General features: G+C 36.5%; 1 non-coding gene across 1 annotated transcript; it reads left to right on the forward strand.

The window, feature by feature from the left end:
- The first annotated feature begins 16,191 nt into the window (after window positions 1-16,191).
- On the forward strand, window positions 16,192-16,298 carry LOC139317292 (U6 spliceosomal RNA). The gene has a single exon (XR_011600430.1). It is a non-coding gene; the product is annotated as a U6 spliceosomal RNA (small nuclear RNA).
- The last annotated feature ends 4,282 nt before the right edge of the window (window positions 16,299-20,580 follow it).

The raw sequence follows: 20,580 nt of genomic DNA on the forward strand, positions 1-20,580 counted from the left end.
CTTGTATTAAACATTCTCCATAGATGAAGGCACCAAAAAAAGATACAGAAAAGAAAGCAGAGAACATCTGGCCTTCCAAATGTCTGATTGTTTTGCCTCTTAAACACATAAGAGCTGTATCACTGCCTGCATGAACTGTCTACATACGTGGTAGTGATTATGATAATGGTGGTGAGTTAACTAGCTCCTCAGGATAAACTGTGTCAGAACCCATGCATAAATTAGATTGTATAAATATGACAGCATTTGGCAAGCAATTGTATAATTTGCATTTGAATTTCCTGCATGGAAAACCCAAAGAAAATAACTTGTTGATCAAAAGATACTTGTTATATTTTAAAATAGATTTTTTTCTTTCTTTCTTAGTTTTGGGTTGTATCCAATAGGGCCACCAAACAACAGAAGAATATTTGCAACAGAAATGCATTGCATGTGTCCTACTTTTTATCCACCTCCCAATCACCAAATATATACATATAGCAGAAAATTTGGGGAAATCCTCAAGCAAATTTGTCAGGAAATGGGGAAAGCAGTACAAGAAAGTAGTACTATACATGCAAAAACTTACTAATATAAGACTAGGTAAATCTGTTCTAAATTTTTTTTTAGCTAGTAAATTATATGCTGCTAAATGTGATTAACTAATTCATTAAGCATTTGAACAAAAGTTTTAAAAGTCAGAGTAACTTGATTGTGAGATGGTGATTATAAAAATATGATGAGAGAGAGAGAGAGAGAGAGAGAGAGAGAGAGAGAGAGAGAGAGAGAGAGAGAGAGAGAAAGAAAGAGAGAGAGAGAGAGAGAGGGAAAATAAATCTCCTTTTAAAGTCCTTTTAATGCTATTAAGAAAATCATGGAATAATTTAACTCTAATAAAGAAAAGTTGTCCTTCATTGGTAGAAAGAAAGAAAACATATCCAGTAAATAATCGCCATGCTCTTATCCTTGCCTATTAATAGACACAGACAAATCAGCTAAGCTTTTATTACGATACAAGTTCAACATCTCAATATACAAATTCAGAATTAAAGGGCAATCTTGGTTTTAATCTTAAAAAGCATTTCAATATTATTCTTGGGAAAACATTCTCTTCCAAATTTAAATGGAATATTAAATTGCCAATAAGCCATTGAAATATGTGGACAGCAAACAATAACATTTATTTATTGCATTTCTATCTCTCTTTTCTTTTGAGGAAATCAACATGGAGAGCATTTATCATACCTTATCCCAATTCAATGTGACAGTCAAAGCTGAGAAACTGGTCTGGAAATATTGGGATCGTGGCCTTCCTACTTTAAGATAGAAAGCTTCCATGTGTCACATTGTTCAAGATGTATTGTTTAGAATATATATGTACATTTTCTATGTACATATATTCTATGCAGTTCCCATTGCTGCACAATTATGAGAAAACCTTCAAGGACTAGTATAATCTGGAATTTGGAATAGCAATATGATGGAAAGGGTTGAAGGAATATGGTGAACATTAAACCTGAGCAGCTTAATTAGCTATTAGGCTATTACCTTTTCACTTGACATTTTTCTTAATTTTCAGACTCTGTCAGGGTTCAAAACAATTTTTTTAAGGAATTGTTTGACAGGTGCACAAGGTTAATATGCAGGTGTGGGTTTCACTTACCTTTGCTACCGGTTCACTCATGCATGCATGCATGTGCAGATTGTATTTAATGATGTCCGGGCAAGTAGGCGGAGCCTCCCGCTGCCACTGCTATCAGTTCGACTGAACCAGGACGAACCGGTAGCAACCCACCACTTGTAATATGTCAAAGATTATTCATTCCAGGTAAATCATGATATTGCCTAAAACTTTTTGTTCATAGCAGGTTTCTGTCACTTTTCTTCTTTTGCTTCACAATATGATCTTTCATGTAGTGTTAGCCCACCAAGTTTCTTCAAATCTTTCAGATCTACTTTTCAGTATACTGTTCCAATAGAGTTTTAGTGTTTAATTTAATTTTCCTTCTGAATCTTCAAAAAGCTCAGTAAATATTTCCCAGCATCCAAATTGCATACTAGGATAAAGTCAAGGTCAGATAGCTGTCCAGATGTTGTTTACTCTCATTATTTCCTTTGGATTTTGCACAATGCAGTAATCGTCTTCCTCCAGTGGATGGCTCCCCTGCTTCCAGTTCCAGTGTTCCACAGAATATAAAAAACTAGAAACAGCTGATTGTCATTCAGTCAGGGAGTTAGAGATAAGGTTTAGAAAAGCAATTTCTCCCAATAATCACTTTTCACACTGTTATTTGGCTTTTCCAGGCTTTCTATGTTTCAAATTATCCTTTAGGTTTTTCTTTAATTCTAAATCTTTAATCTTCCTCTTTAGTTTTTAGTCTTTAATTTTTCTCCATAAATCCAATCACCACTTTTTTAGTGTTTGGAGATCATTTTTGGAACTTTAAGTTTAAGTTAAGTCTCTTAGGTAACAGTTGAAATTTTCTCATCCAGTATCATTGCTCTGTCCACACACCACTCCAGCACAAAATCTTAGTGTCCCAGTTGTCCCAGCTTGTGACTGACCAAAAATGGCCATCGTCCCTGCTATTGTTCAGCAGAGCTTTCTTCGGATCAACAAGGAAATTGCATTTTCCTCACAATCAATGAAGCACCTCCCCTTTCTTTACCTCGCCTCCAGGGAGGCTTAACCCAATAGAGGTTAAGCAGTTGCCAGCTACATTTTACGGAGCCCAGGGGAGCTCTGCTATTTTCCAGCCGCTCTCTCCGTGATGTCAACCGGAAGTTGGAGCATTTGCCATTTTTTATGTGTTCATCAAAACTCTTTATATTTTGGCTTCATGCCTATAAATACACTTAGGCCATACTATAGACACTCCCATTGTGTTTATTTCATGCTCTTACCTTTCTGTCTTAGAAGATAGCAGCAAATAACCATCCTTGCCTCATATCAGAGCTAAGGAAGGACCACTATTTAATGTTTGGATGAGGAATAACAGGAAATTCAAGGGCCATTGGTTACAGTGGAAAATGGTCAAAAAAAACCTGAGACAACTAAGACAATAGAAAATCATTTTTGTAAAGGGGCCAAGTAAACTACAAAGGTACAATCTGGAGTCAAGCTAAACTTTATATATAATTTTTTCTTCCAATAGCCAGGCTTATGGAGATAGCAAATCAAAAAGGATCGGAGGAGACAAAGAAGACAACATGTCATATTCAAAATGCTGAAAAATTATACTGTCATGGCAGAAGGCAGTTGTGTTGATGACAGCTACAGTTACTTGCCCCTATCTAGTAGGGGGTGGGCATACTTAGATAATGGAATAAAATTGGACCTGGCAGATATAAATAATGCTTCCCAACCAGACTACTACACTCTCCAAGAACATGACTCCTTTTTTTGCTTGAGCACTTTTGGAAATAGCAATGAAAATCTCCCAGCACAATGGGACATGACATCCCATTTCATATGTAGGCCACCATCTTAACTTGAGGAGACAAAGGTCTTAAATCCTGAGGTTGTTTAAATACCCTTCTACAATCAATTACAATGATTATATTATTAATTAATAACATTAGTGATTAGTAAAATTACTAAAATTATCAGTCACTACAACAATTATATCCTAAAGTGCAGTCATTCTATAATAATACTACCATTGTTACATATTATAATAATACCATATGTTGGCTGAGAATTTGCATTATTGCAGAAAATGTTATATGGATTATATGACACAACAAGGAATATGGATCTGAAAATTAAGGTATCAAATGTCAAAATTACTATGTCTGATTGGGAAAATGCAGTGAACAATTGCAAATTATGAATGAATGAAAAAAAAACTGAAGTAAGCAGGTGAATTCATATACCTCAGTTGAAAGCTTATTAAAGATGGGAAACTGAAATGAAAAATGTTAACACAGGTAAGTTTGGTTAGAAATGTAATGGGTAGTATGTGATCTGCTGCAAGGAATTAGCTATGTTTCTGCCCGATTTTAAATGGAAGTTGTTAACATCAGAAAAAACATGAAGCTGAATGCAGTATGAATGGCTAAATTGAATTGTATTGTGGTAAAACAAGAAGAGATGAGTCAAAATGAATTTGTGCTGAATAAATATAGATCGAATATCAATGTATTAAAATGTATGTTAAGTTCATCTGGTCATATGCAGAAATTTTATTTATTTATTTATTTATTTATTTATTTATTTATTTATTTATTTATTTATTTATTATATTTCTATACCGCCTTTCTCCCGTAGGACTCAAGGCGGTGTACAGTCAAGAAAAATATAGACACACAAACATCATAAAATTGCTAATTAAAATTATTACTTAGTTTGGTCAATTAAATAAAACCCAGAATTAGATAACATTTAAAAATCATTCACATGTTTGTATGTTTAGCCCTGCCTGTTGGAACATCAGGGTCTTGAGGGCACGGCAGAAAGCATGGAGATCAGGGATATTCCGTATCTCCGGGGGCAGTTCATTCCAAAGGGTTGGAGCCCCCACAGAGAAGGCCCTCCCCCTGGGAGTCGCCAGTCGACATAATTTGACTGACGGTATCCTGAGTAGTCCCTCCCTGTGAGAACGAACTGGTCGATGGGAGGCTATTGGTGGCAAAAGACGGTCTCGTAGGTACCCAGGTCCTAAGCCATGGTGATAACTAACACCTTGAATCGCACCCGGAAGATCACCGGGAGCCAGTGCAGCTCGCGTAGGAGAGGTGTTACATGGGCGTAACGAGCTGCACCCATAATCACCTGTGCGGCTACGTTCTGGACCAGTTGGAGCCTCCGGGTGCTTTTCAAGGGGAGCCCCATGTAGAGAGCATTACAGTAGTCCATAAGGGAGGTAACTAGGGCATGAGTGACCGTGCACAAGGCATCCTGATCCAGAAAGGGACACAACTGGCGGATCAGGCGAACCTGATAAAAGGCACCCCTGGCCACGGCTGTCAAATGATCTTCTAAAGATAACCGTGAATCCAGGAGGACACCCAAGTTGCAGGCCCTCTCTGTGGGGAGCAAGATCTCATCCTCTATTGTCAGTGATGGTACCAGCTGACTATACCGGGACGCCGGAAGCCACAGCCACTCAGTCTTGGAGGGGTTGAGTCTGAGCTTGTTTCTCCCCATCCAGATCCGCACGGCCTCCAGGCAACGGGACATCACAGCAAGGGCATCATTGGGGTGGTCTGGGGTGGAGATGTATAGCTGTGTGTCATCAGCATACTGATGAACACTCACCCCAAAACCACGGATGATCTCACCTAGCGGTTTTACATAAATGTTGAACAGAAGGGGTGAGAGGACTGACCCTTGCGGCATCCCACAAATAAGGTGCCTCGAGGTCGACCTCTGCCCCCCTGCCAACACAAACTGTGAACGGTCAGAGAGGAAGGAGGAGAACCACCGAAGCACGGTGCCCCCTATTCCTAACCCCTCCAGCCGCTGCAGTAAGATACCATGGTCGATGGTATCAAAAGCCACTGAGAGATCTAATAGGACCAGGATAGAGGAGCAACCGAGAAAGCAACCATTTTCCAGAGAAAATGAATGAAGATCAAAATTGCAGAAAAATGCATGGAGGTACTGTAGAATGAATGGGATGAGAGGAAGGGAAGATTTGGAAAGTTCTGCTTGAATGGAGTTGATGAACAAGAGAGCTGAGGGAACTTTAAAGAACAAATGCAATACAGAGATCAGTCTATGGAAATCTAAATTCAAGAAAGTATGAGGGTTAAATAAATGATGTTACTGAAAATTATATTTAGCTATTTCCTTTCCTTTTATTTTTTTTCTGTCTCACTTTCTCTCTCTCTTATCTATTGATAAATAAAATAAAGTGAAATAAAGTAAAGTAAATATGTTACATGTTACATGATCACGTTACAGATTTAGGCTACAAACATGAGATGACCAAAAGTAAATCATATTTTTGATGATTTTTTAAAAATTAAAGTATAGATGAATTCTTATATATAGTATTTGGGTCCTGGGAATGGGCAAAATTATCATCATTCCTATCAGAAGTTGTGTGAATTAGAATTTTCATGAAAGATGCCTGTGTCTATGGAATGTACCACAGGCCTGCCATCCTCAATGAATGGGGCATCCCTGCAGATATAAGAACACCATGTGTACCACAGTACAAAGAATATTTGATAGATAAAAATATGTAGAACTGAGACATGGGGGAAATTTCTTGAATCACGAAAGGGTTCTGAAAACATGTTCCAGAGGATCATTTTAAAATCAAAGTAGTTGGCTACCTAACAACCTTTTGAAGGAAACATCAATTTTCTTCCAACTCACAATTATGCTTTTGTCCAACTTGTTGGAGAAAACCATGACTAGTTATAATAAGCCATCATTAGTTTTCATATCCTTCTCAAAAAAACAGGGAGATCAGAGACAGTTGGTTGCTTAAAGGCCTTCTGAAATTCTTCATGTCATAAACTGTCTCAAATAGGACAGTTCTGTCCTCATCCATCCATCATTTTACGCATGGTCACTCATGCCCTCGTCACTTCCTGCCTGGACTACTGTATTGCTCTCTACATAGGTCTCCCCTTGAAGAGCACCCGGAGGCTCCAACTGGTCAAGAATGCGGCCGTGCAGGTGATTAAGGGAGCGTCATGGCGCTCCCATTTAACACCTCTCCTGGGTGAGCTGCACTGGCTCCCGGTGGTCCTCCGGGTGCAATTCAAGGTGTTGGTGACCACCTTTAGAGTGCTCCATGGCTTATGGCCTGGATATTTACGGGACCGCCTTCTGCCACTGAGAGCCTCCCACCGGCCAGTGCGCTCCCACAGAGAGGGGCTCCTCCGGGTGCCGTCAGCCAAACAATGCCGACTGGCAGCCCTCAGGGGGAGAGCTTTCTCTGTGGGAGCACCTGCCCTCTGGAACGAGCTCCCCCCGGAGATACGGACGATTCCGGACTTACGTACTTTCCGTCGGGCCCTCAAAACCTTTTTATTTCATCAAGTCGGGCTGGCCTAATCTCTCCAATTGTGTATTTTCATTTGGATTTTTAATGGGGGATTTTAACTGTACGGCCAAAATGTTTAATTTATTTTTAAATTGTTTTTAAATTTTGTGTTTGATGTTTTTTACTTCTGGCTGTTCACCGCCCTGAGTCCTTCGGGAGAAGGACGGTATATAAATTTAAATATTAAATTAAATTAAATTAATTTTAGTACAGTTATTCTGGCTAAGAAAAAGCTTTGGGAGGATACTCCACGGGACTCTATATGAGAGGACATTGTCAAAGCAATATTATATATAAGCTGCCTTTGTTATTTCGTAAATAAGGCAGAAAGCATACCTAAAACTTCTTCCTCCTCCTATTTTCCCCACAACAACAACCCTATGAGGTGAGTCGGGCTGAAAGAGACTGACTGGTCCAAAGTCACCCAGCTGCTTTTCATGCCTAAGGTGGGACTAGAACGCATAGTCTCCTGTTTAGTAGCCTGGTGCCTTAACCACTAAACATAACTCCAAAGATGAGTCTTAAGCACAAATGAAACAGATCCTTCCAGGCATAGTAAAGAAGTTCTACTGAATTGCTACTGTTCACAGATATGGTGAAATTTCCCAAAATAAAGACTGAAAACAGCCTCAGGATCCCAATGGGTTAATTATATGCTCATGCTTGATTGCTGGTTCAGACAGACTTCATAAGAACTTCACGGGTTTTTTGGGTCAAATCTAGCTCACACCAGTTCCCAAATGCGCTTATTGCAAAGATAAAAAACTACTCCTTGTTTTCTGAATGCAGTTGGAATTTGAATTTTAGTTGATGAGCAGAGTGAAATGGAAACAGGCACAATCTTGTATGTGTTTGTGAGCCAGGAAATATAAACATATTTAAAATGGCATTTAAATGTTGAAATAAGAAGGCATTTTAGAGATTAGTATGGCCTGCAAAATTCAGACTCGACAAAGTGCTTAGTGCAAAAAATCCTGAATGTTGTTCCTCCGATTCTCCTTCATCTGGGCAAACGGACTTGTAGGCATCTTTTTGAACCCTTTTTTGGAACTTAGAATGATGCTGCATATATTTAAATCTTCCTCATAAAAGATTTAGCCTAAGTTGCTTCTCTAGGACTTGTTTGAACATTAAATATGCAAATAATCATCATTACACTTCCAACAATTACACATGTTTGTGAGTACTGTGTCAAGTACTGGCAGCAGTGCAATCATTTGTAAAGACAAATATTCCATTCCAAGAGATGTCATGCTGCTTAGAAGATTTCTTTTTGTATTAGTAGCCACACTGCTGCTTCATAAAGTGTGCAAATGAACGTGACAGTGCTGCCAATAGCTGCCAGTGCCTTCCTCTCAGTAGAGCAGATGTCAATCAACCATCCCAAACAGACAAGGCCGCTGCAGACATTAAACATGAAGGGTGTGGCGAGGAGGGTAGAAACAATACTGGGATCTTGCAAGCTTCATGTACCCTCTTCTCCCTCCCTCCCTCCCTTTCTCTCTCTTGGAGAAGCCTTCGGCCTTCAGAATATTTTAATTCCTGATTTCTGACTACATTATCATGCATTTGTAACAGGTGAATTGTAATTTGTAGCTGTGAGGTGATATGAAAAGCTGCCCAAACTATAAGACAGTCACAGCTGTGGGAAATGAAAGCAGTGTCCTCTGACACCCCCCCCCCCACGGCCCATTTACACCTCCCCTAATTTTTTCCTTCTTCTTCTCTCTCTCTCTCTCTCTCTCTTCCTCCCTCCCTCCCTCCCTCTCTTCCTCTCTCCCCCCCAGTTATGGATAATTGTCATCATTCACTTTTATCACATCCAAAGTAACAGCTTAGAGAAGCTGTGTGACTTTAGTCCAAACTAATCTTGCTTCCCCTGAAGTAGGAAAATCCCAAGTATTTTGGGGTCCTATTGATAACCCTTGTGCTTCTTTTCCATAAAAGACGAATGACTCCGGCAAGCTTGGAAGAGTGCAGATAATGGGATTGACTTGGTACTTAAATCTCAGTGAACCAAGACAGCATAAGTAATTAGTGAATTGGATCCATACTGGGGTGCTAATGACGGCTAATACTGCCCCGGCACCATTCTAAAAACCACAAGATGCACATCCATCTCACTCAGATAAAAACCGAAGGAAAGCTGCTTTGTAGGCATCATTTATTTCTACTTCTCCTGCACAGAATTTATTTCTTTCTTGTTTGGGGCAGAGGAAAAAAAAATCTAATTTTCAGAAGTGACATTTTAGAGAACAAAGTGACCATCCTCTCAGCAGAGTTCATTATGATTACAATACCTCTGGTGTTTTTAATTAAGAAAGGCTAATTAAGAGAAACCACACATTTATCTTCTTATCTGCTTGTCAGGGGACAGAGTCACAAATACTAACTGTATGTTTGTTTGCACAAAGGAGGTCGTTAACACTACATTGGTGACTGATATTCACTTTATTTAATATTAAAGTATTCCATTATTTCTTGCATTGTCAACTTCTGAAAAGGAGGGGGTAGATCACATGGGTACTCAAATTATTCCCTACACCTCTTCTGTTGGTATAATTGCAGAGTATTTGTGTACAAAGTAGCGATCTACCTCATTTTTCTTTTTCCACAAAGTGATAGTGTTTTATCAGGATAATTTAGATAAATGTCTTTTCATAGGGTTTGCTTATCCTTCCAGGAGCTATGATCGACAAACAGCCAGAGAAGATGAATGGCACATTGTTTAGGTAAAATGTATTCTCAGCTAAGAAACAGAAAGTGATTCAAGGTGGGGCAAATTCTTTTTTGTTTTGTTTTGTTTTCATCTGAAAAGATCTGATTAATAGTTAACAAAATCCTATCCTGCCTTTTTCTCATCTTTAACAGCGGAGGAGGAATAGTACAAATCGACATGTATAAACTATAAAGCCCTCCAAAATAATGAACTTTTCCATCCGAAAATGGATTAGAGTGACAAGATGGCATCAGATTGTACATTTTTACAGGATGTAGTGAAATGAGACAAAATATACACATTCCCTGATTTTTAAGTCTCACTGTATTTGATGTGCTTCTCCCCAAATATCAAACATTTTTTTCTTTTAGCAGGACACACCAATGTGTGCATTATATGTGCACCATGCATTGCAATGGGTCACTCCAATCTCAAGGGAATTTGAAGGAGATGCATAGATTTAATCAGAGCTTGTTCCTAACTCTAAAAGCAATGAGTATCTGAAGAGAAGGGGCCTTGGGATAAAAGTGGCATATTGTGAACTTGGTTGCTCACACCGACAGGACTCATTGTTCTTCCAGCTGAGCATTGAAGCTAAACAAATTACTCCTGCCTCTTCCAGTCACTTTCTCAGGGACAATTTCTCCTGTCTTTATTGGAAGAGGAAAGGTGTGGTTAAAGGATCAGAAAAGAAGCATTCAGGTGGGGAAGAAAAGATATTGTTGAAGGATTCAAACCAGTACTTTGCCGGGTATCACTTGTGCTAGCTTTGTAATTGAGATTGACAGGTGGAATTTATTAGTCCCCTGCCCTCCCAAAAATTTATTTATTTATTTATTTATTTATTTATTTATTTATTTATTTATTTATTTATTTATTTATTTATTTCTCCTTCCTTCCTTCCTTCCTTTTTCTTTCTTTCTCTATTTTTCTCTCTCTCTCTTTCTTACTTTATCACATACAGAGACCCAGAAATATATTTATACATGATATTTAATTTCAAAATTTAATGGAGTAAATACGACTTTTGGTATAAAGATGAAATGTCAACTTTTTGTACAGGCATGAATGTGTCTCTATATATTCATTCTCCCTTTGTCATAGTCACGTAAAACAGAAAAGAGTTTAACTGTGAATGACTAGGAAACATGCAGAGCTAATGTGGAATGAATAAATGGAGACAGTTTTATATGCCTGAGTTAACATAGCTTTAAAAATAATTTTGTTTTTCTGGTGTTCACCAGGAAATGTCTAGAAGGTCTCAGCCAGAATTACACAATAAGGGCACCAACAACTCATTTACATTAAAATTTAGAAATTTCTCTGAAACATCTGATGCTTTTTGTATATATGCATGTACCCATGCATAATAATATTTAACAATAATTTCAAGCTAATTATTATTGAATTAAAACAGACGAGAACAAACATATTTAAAAAGGTATGAAAATATAACTTAAAATCTGATAATCCTCAACAATAAAGTACAAGTGTCATATAGAGATTTTTAGTATTTATGTGAACAAGGATTTTGCAAATATAATTTTTAATCATTTTTTCTTGGTGCACATAATCCTTTCTGCACAAACAAAACAGAATTCTTTTCTAATGATGGTAGAATTTGAAAAAAGAATTAGCCTTAACAGGGCACCAAAATAAGTTCTATCAGGGGTAAAAAAACGTTTGGTGGGTTTACAATTGTTATTTTTTTAATGGTAGATAATCTGTCTTAAATGTAAAGTACTGATGAAAAATAAAAGCAAAGTAGCACTAGATTCAAAATTACAGACATATATTATTGAATGAACTTACTCATGAGTAACAGGAAAAGAAAGAAAGAAAATCCTATCTATCTATCTATCTATCTATCTAGTCACTGTAAATAAAGGAATTTAAATTTACAATGGTTCCTTTTGAAGAATCAAATAATAAAATCAGTGCAGTGCAGTGCTTTTGCAAGATTCACTTGCAAAATCAAGATAAAACTTGCTCCTATTCCTAATTGCTGAAACCTTTACATTTATTCATGAACTTGGCTAATATATATTCTAGAGGATGGTTCTTTTCCTCTCTCCTGCCAGGTTTCCCACTGCGCCCTCTTAGAAGCCTAGTAGTGGCCATTGAAGATGTTGTCCTTAGAAAATGTGATTTCTAAGGTAAAATTACTTCATGGTAATTTTACTTAGCATACATGACTCAAAGAGATTGCAGAGTGTAGGTCTGGCATCTCTCTTCAAGTTCTGCAATTGGTAATACCTATAATGATGCCATTTCAGAAAGTTAGTTGGTTCAAAATGTACTTCTTACAAACTGTTGTCATTCATTTTATGAATCCTAGATCATTATATTGCCCTGGTTAATATGCTTACAGCAATTCCCATTGTGAGGAATAAATTATATCCAAGAAAAACAGCATTCTCCAACTTTTTCTCTTATATGGTCTGTTATATAAATGCTACCATCAAAAGTTTTTGAGGACCAGACATAAACTAGCAGAAGCAACCAAGCAATTGGCTCTTTGTCACACATGGTAGTGGCCCCAGAGAAAGTCATGAAGCCACTTTTAAAAAGAAAAATAATTTTTTAAAGATAAAACAATGACTCATATCTTGGGATAACTGCTTTACCTTTAGAGATGTCTATATGGCAGTCTCAAATGTTGGAAGATTTTGGGCAAGAATGCCAACATTTGTTGAGATTTTAAATATCCCACTGGATTTGGCTATTTAAATAGAAATAGTTTAATACCAGAAAACAGCTGGAACAGTCTGACTAACCATCAGTTGTCACTGAACTACAAGTTAGAAAGGTTTTTCTTTTCAATCCATGGGTATTATCACCTTTCACATCTTTGTCTGTTCATGAGTCTGTGTGACTAGATATATACTGTATCTTGACATCCAGTTGCTTTTTCACTAATTTAGGATTTACTCAGTACTGTGTGAATAAGAAAGAAAGAAAGAAAGAAAGAAAGAAAGAAAGAAAGAAAGAAAGAAAGAAAGAAAGGAAGGAAGGAAGGAAGGAAGGAAGGAAGGAAGGAAGGAAGGAAGGAAGGAAGGAAGGAAGGAAGGAAGGAAGGAAGGAAGGAAAGATGAAATACTGTGTACTGTTTCACTAGCTACTAGAAAGTTTTTAAAAGAATTTCAAGTACAGAAATCTTTCCATTTCACCGCTGTCTAGATCTTAAACTGAACCAATGATATCTGCATGTTTTTCTGAATGCAGCTTCTAAGTTACTGTGACCTGAAAATGGTATTAGAATGTTTATTTTTATCTCTGCAAAACAAAACCTGGCCCATCACATAACAAGTTACTTTAAAAGTAAGAGAACTATAAATATACTGGTGACCAGCTTTGCCATATCAATATCAATCGCAGAGATTTTAGCAGTTTTTGGATCAATTTGAAATTTGTAAATTTGACTCCTAGAGAAGATGTTACCTTGAAAGAGCTGGATTTTTTTAATGCCTATGGAATGCTAGGATTTGGGAATAAAGAAACAAGAAATTAAAGTGATTGAGTTAATTCTTAGGAGCTGGAACTCTTTATTCTAAAGAGAACCAGTCAATACTCTAATACATTGTTAAAAGGCTTGTTCTTTAAATTTATTAGATGGTCAAGTTTATTTTATGAAAGTACGTACATTCTAAAATATTTACTCTTTAATTTCTTATAGGTGATAAATTCCCAACTATTTTTAGGCTAACTGAGTCTAAACGACAGTAACAGTAAATGTGGTCATTCTGTAGACTATAGTAGCATACTGAAGAAGCAGTGATGGAAACTGTGAATAATGATTGAAATCAACTGGGGAAAGGATGAAATAAATACTACATAGCACAGAGGCTTTCTAGATTACTTGGTGTGTAATTCTTATAGCTGTAGTAATGGATATATTCTAGGAAATTAGTCTGTTGCATGACAATCCCTGCATAATCCATAAAAAAGTTTGGCATAATCAAGAAATTAGTAGTACAGAAACATGTACCACTCAACTAGCAGCCCAAAACTAAAAACAAAGACAATTCACAATCCTAGAATATTAAATTATCTATATATTATCTATATATTAAATTATATATATATTATAAATGTAAAGTATTTATCCAGAAGCTAGATGGAATACAAACTTCCTAAGCAGAAAGTTCTCAAGATGGGACACCATAATACAAAATGTTTCATTTATTAACTTAATCAGTTGTTTAAAAATAATAAATTGTGTGGCTTTACTACCAAAGCTAAAATATCTGCAAGTTCATAATAATAATAATAGTAATAATAATAATAAACTAGAAAAAATAATGAAATACTGCGATCTGCAAATTGAAATTGAATGATTGTGGAGGAAGAAATCAATGGCTGCAGCAATAGTAATAGGAGCTCTTGGAGCAATACCCAAAGGTTTGTCTAGATACATGGAAACTTTGAACTTATTAGACCTGAATATTCTGATTTTTCAAAAAAAAAAACAAACCCACCTTACTCGGATCTGCCTATATACTCAGACGCTACCTTAACAGCTCTTAGGTCCTTGGTTAGGACTTGAACTTGAAGTTTTTCTCAGTCCCATACTGTGAATCAAATTGAAGATTACATTTTAAATAAACTGGACATGGTAGGTCCAAATAGTTATCAACACACTACGTGCCATTCCAAAAAATCTTGGATGGTATTTGAAAAATCTGCACATTGACAAAATTTCCATCTGTCAGTTGCAAAAAGCCACATTGCTTGCAACTGCACGTATACTACACCGATACATTATAATGTATTTGGGAAGAACTTGATGAGTATGAAGGCCAACACCAGCAAAAGAACTGGGAGCTGTAACTTCATGTTGTTGTTGCATGTGATTTAACTTACTTCTAATCTATACTGTAGATTAGTCTCCCAATTGAGTACGTTGTTGTTGTCCCTAGCACAATCATCTCTCTCTACATGTTTATGTAATTGTACGTATGGATCTGAAACTTAAATGATCACAAACATAAGTAGAGAAAAAAATCATATGATTATAGGGTTGTTGTTTTCCAGCTTTCAACTGGAAATTACACCTTAAATTTGTCTAGGAATACTGCAAACCAATATATTGTGCAAAACTTTCATCTTAATCTAAGATAAATCGAGAAGGAGGAAGAAGTGTGTGTGTGAGTGAGTAGTGACTGAGTGAGTAAGTGAACAAATGAAATTGCAGGTCTGCATGAAGGAGAAGCTAACCATCCTTCTTCCTTATTTCTTTAGCTATGTATGCTTAAAATCATAAAAGCCACATTAAAAGAAATAAAGAAGAAATAACATGTGCTGCATTTGCCAGTGCTACTGGGGGAAAAAACCCTTAGAGCTGTTCCTACTATAAAAATAGAATGAGAAAATCGAAGAAAGGTTGGGAAGAAGAAATCAGCAGAATTTGATCTGAAGTTCTACAAATCTGTAATTGCTGAACATTTCTAAAGGTGAAATATGAAACATTTAGTTTGCTTTTAATAGCCAGTACCAACGGACAACCTTATCGCTGCTGTGAGAATGATAGCAAATATTTGCTTATTTGATGCATGCAATTTAGAATATTAAGATGTTCCAAAAGTCATAGGCATCAGAATGTGTATCTTAAAAATAATAATTTGGTCGGACAATTGTATCACTGCACATTTAGTTAGTTTTATTTTCTTCTACCTCTACCTCCAAAGATGTGTTGGAATTTGTAACCAAGGAGATACATAATTTATTAGCCTTGGACTTTTAAAAATGCATTTTTCATGGTTAGCTTTTAAAGTCACCTCTCCACACTGCTTGATAAAGCTACAGCTCCATCTAGCGTTTCCATAAAAACATTAAAAAATATTTTGGGTTGCTGTTTCAGAACCAAAGCAATATTGCACCTTCACCTCTTATGAATTTAATATATATTTAGACTGAAGGAAGATTTTAAGATTCTTTTAAAATTGTATTTTTTTAAAAAAAAAAAAAGATCAATTAGTAAATAGTTCATTTAATTTGAATAAAAGCAATTTATTCCAAAGACTTAAATAAAAAAGACATTATGAGATGCAATGAGATTTAAAAACTAAAACACATTTTAAGATCCTACATATCACACATTCATTAGCCTATGTGGTATTCAATTCTGCTTTCATGTAGTATTGACCATATTTTATTTTTCCTGTTATTCTGTTGTATAATTTTGCAATTTATTTTGGAAAAAAGGATCCTTTTTGTCATGTAGTTAACAGTTCAGATTTGTTCTCGTAAGTGACCTTCATGTGGAATCCCAGATATAGGGTCCATCACATCTTTCAAATAAGCCCTTCATTTTTTCTTCTTTTTCAGATCATACAGTTGATCTGAGATTATATGCATATACTACCTCACACATTCCTGCCACAGTTTAAACTATATATCATATAATTTAAGGGTAATTGATTCGTTCTTAAACTTCATGACTTTATCTTTATGGTGTTGTTGCTACTGTTACTATGAAAGAAAGAAAGAGTGCTTGTTTCGGCAGCACATACACTAAAATTGGAACGATACAGAGAAGATTTGCATGGCCCCTGTGCAAGGATGACACGCAAATTCGTGAAGCGTTCCATATTTTTGCAAGCTAGATGGAGAGAAGATCAGAAAATTGGTTTTCTGCAAAATTAGGAGAACTTGGTAAAACAGATTAGAGATCAAAGTCAAATGCATATAAAAAGGTTGTATAATGCGTTGCTAGAAATAGATTCAGAAACGGAGTTAGTTAAGGACTGTATGATAAAGTGGACTCAAAATATTGAAGAACCAATAATGATGGAAACATGGGAAAAAATATGGGTTAGAAATGTGAAGTTCATGCAAGCCCAAAACTTAAGAGAGAATTTTTATAAAATGTTTTATAGATGGCATCTGGATCCTAAAAAGCTAGCCTGTATGTATCCAAGTGTGCAACCTAAGTGTTGGAGATGTGAATGTGATGATGCCACGTATTACCATATATGGTAGACATGTAAAAAAATTAAGGCATTTTGGATAAAAATATGGTGGATTATTCAAAATATTTTCAAAAAGAAGATAAAATTTACTCCACAGTTCTTTCTGTTAGGCATAATTACAGATTGTACTGTTATAGAGACTAAGTTGATTTTAAATTTAATAACAGCAGCCAGACTCTTGGTGGCACAGTACTGGAAGAAGGAAGACTTGCCTACTATTGAAGAATGGACACTAAAAGTAGTGAATTTAGCAGAGATGGCTAAAATTTCAGCGTATTTGAAGGACCATTCAAATGAAAGATATATATTGGAATGGAGAAGATGGATTGACTATATTCAAAACAAATATCGGACTAAAAAGTTTCAAATAGCTTATGAATGAAATCTATATTTCCTTTTTGAATATGTTTAGTTAGTTGAAAGGGGAGTTAAAGAGCAAGGGGGAGTTTGGAGACCACAGAAAGTTAGCTTATTTTAGCTTGTGTTTGTTATGCTATACCCTGTTTTTGCTTTTGGGAAGTCCGGGGGTGGGTCTCAGGGGGGAGGGAGGAGGGGAGGGGGGAGGGGGGAAAAATTGTTGTAATGATTGTTAAAACTTTTTAAATAAAAAAAAAGAAAAAGAAAGAAAGAGAACACCAGAGCAAAATGGGTAACAAAACCTGCCACATCCATCAAGCTGAAGAGGTGGGGAAAATGGAATTTTGTTTCTTCGACAAAAGCAAGGCCTGATTCTGGAATGAACAGGCATGCACCAGATGTTCTTCCTTCAGGGAAAAAGCAATTGGCAGTCCCTTGTGGCAGCCTCATCCCAAGAAGACGCAATACAGTTCAGCCAAATAATCATTAGGGTTCTCCTATCTTAAATATCTCATTTAAAGCAATAGGTCATCACTCTTCTCTTAAGAGTTTTCATCAACTGGTTCATCACCAATAGAACTTTATGTTCTAACACAAATTACACATGCATTTTATAATACTTACAAAGGTTCAGGATAGATGGTTTCAAGCTGTGGGACATTCACTTCTTGAACAGGGGATTGGGGTCCCACCACACAGGATTTAATTGTGGTTTTGCTTGCATTGCATTAATGTGGGTTATATTTTAGCTGCTTTACTTCATTTGTATGATGATTTAGTTGTAGATGTAATATAGCAATCTCTTTTAATATTTTAACTTTTGTTGTGTTATGAGATGTTACAGCAGTGGTGAAATCCAAATATTTTTACTACCGGTTCTGTGGGCATGGCTTGATGGGAGTGGTGTGGCTTGGTGGGTGTGACTTGGTTGGCATGGCAGGGGAAGGATATTGCAAAATCTCCATTCCCACCCCACTCTGAGGCCAGCCAGAGGTGGTATTTCCAAGTTCTCAAAACTACTCAAAATTTCTGCTACCGATTCTCCAGAACCTGTCAGAACCTGCTGGATTTCAACCCTGTGTTACAGATAATGATAAACTGTCCATATTTAGTTGAGAAATCTTATGAATATTTGGGAAAACAAACCAAGGATGATTGGGTATGTTCTGTTGTTATCTCTAGCTGGATAACAATAGTGTATCTCTAACTGGAGACTGAGACAGGACGTGTACAAATGTAGGTCATATTCTTTTCTTTTCTTTTTATGAAACTAGTGAGACAATTTCCATCAGATATAAAAGAATTAGGTGTTAATCCTTTCCATGAACTGAACCTTAGATCATGCAGTGTCTATGTATTTCTAATTAATCTAATTTGTAATAAAATATATTAAACAGACAAGGACTACTGTAGTTTCTGGAGGTTGAAGAATGTACATGAATTAAATCTTCATGTGAAAGTAGTGATCAAGAACATAATTAATTCATATTAACATAGTTAAAGATAAAAGATGTGCACTGGGATCTTTCTTTTTCTTTTACTTCAAACTTAAGTCACTTTAGACACTGCCATGTAGCTATTTAAAATGTCCATTTTTATCATAAATTTATCAAAAAATAGATATATCAGAATGTTAATGAAATTGATGATTAATATATATGGCCTTCACAGATCCTGGGTTGCAGTAACCTAGAATTAGCTAGTAATCTAGAATGTGTTAATTTATTTTTTAAAAAAATAATTAGACATATTCAACATATTTCCTCATAAGAAAGTCCCATTGAATTTTAGCAGGATATACCCCCCTAAATTGTAGGTGGGCAAACTTTTGGCTTCACTTCCTAGTCGGTTGATATTCACAGACATGCACATTTTTATCTAGAGGCATATAGACATACACCTAAAATAGTTTCCCTAACCAAGCTTGATGCAGCTCTAACCCTGAGTTCCTAAGGGGCATTTCCTTCTGATTTTCTGGAAGGCATTATTCCTGCAAGCTCCAACAACTACTGTGCTTGCTAAGTACAGAAGACACAGTGACAGAAGTCATTCTGAAGCCACAACTTAATAGAAACAGCCTTCAAGGAATTGGCAAGAAGCAGCTGCAGAATAATAAATGAGAAAGAGAGGAACAAAAGCAAAGCAACATGAGGATATAACAATGGTTACAAACTCTAGAAGATTGTCCATCTCAATCTAAAAAGGTATTTAAATGATCACTCCTGTGTCATATTGTTTCATGGCACAATATCATAAAGAGTTGCTTTCTTCTTTTTTAGGTAAAGGTAACATTGATATAGAAAATAACTATACTATTTGTCCTCCTATACAACCTGATTGTTGCAGCATTATTGAGATGGTGATGATGATCATGATGATCATATGGCATTGTTACATTAGCCAGGAGTCTACAATGCTAATGCAGAGTAGTAGTTTGGCTGCCAATTTACTAGCTATGTTGTGATACATGCTCATGCGCTTCCCAAGGTGCACCACAGGAGGCCGAGCCAGCTTTTGCAACAGAAAGAAAGGCAAGCAGTTCTTCCTGCAGCAGCATCCACGGTACCCTCCCTCCACTGGAACCACCTCACAAACTGGGAAGGTTTAGAGCTGGCAGGAATCTGACCATCTGCACAAAGCACCAGCTCATCTCTTCACCAAAGTGGTACCTATTTATCTACTTCTATTTAAGCTGAAGCAAGTGACAGGAGCTCGATCCACCATGCAGCGATAGGGCTTGAATGCTGGAGCAAAGACAACCTCTAGCATCATTAAGCCAGTGAGCCATTGTGGCTCCTATTGGTATGATATAGGATAAAGATACAGCAAAGGAACATTGTATAGTTCTCGCAAACCAGGACTAGACCTTTAAGATTCTATTTTACTGTTTATACTGAAGTTTGAAACTGAACATTTGAACAACATACCACTACTTAGACATATAATGACCAATGAACTGGTTAACAATCAAGATTCATATATTTGTTACATGTTTTATCAATTTGAAAATGAAGTTTTTGTTAAAGCAATTGAATTTATGTTAGATAATAGCTTGTCCCTAGTTTCATAAACAAGCATTTGAGGAACTCACAGTCTTTTAAAAACTTCTTTTGTCACAAAACATGAACCAGTTTTGTATATTTTCTTCTACCAAACGTTCATAAGTATAAATAATGAACAGTCTCTGGAAGGTGGGTTTGTAGATGGCTTACAGCTTATGTGCAGTTGATGATTATGTTTCTTAACAAAGTAAAAAAGAAAAAGAGCATTAAACAACACAGAATGGATTCAAGAAGAATACACAAGGAAGTAGTTGCATTTTCCATACAAAATAGCTAGGCATATGTCGGGTCCCATCACTCTGGCAATGTCGTTATGTTGCACCCAAGAGATATGCCTTCCTGCCCTTTGGAACAGCATTCCCTCTGAGATGCCATTGGTCTGACCCTGTCTGACTTTTGAAAGGCATTAAAGGCCTATTTCTTTCTCCAGGGATATAGTCAGGGAATAGTATGATCTTGTTGGATATATTTTTCCCAACACTTTATGT

The sequence above is a fragment of the Pituophis catenifer genome, unplaced genomic scaffold (assembly GCF_029215685.1).
Source record: "Pituophis catenifer annectens isolate HBS135680 unplaced genomic scaffold, rPitCat1.0.hap2 SCAF_4, whole genome shotgun sequence".
Classification (NCBI taxonomy): domain Eukaryota; kingdom Metazoa; phylum Chordata; class Lepidosauria; order Squamata; family Colubridae; genus Pituophis; species Pituophis catenifer.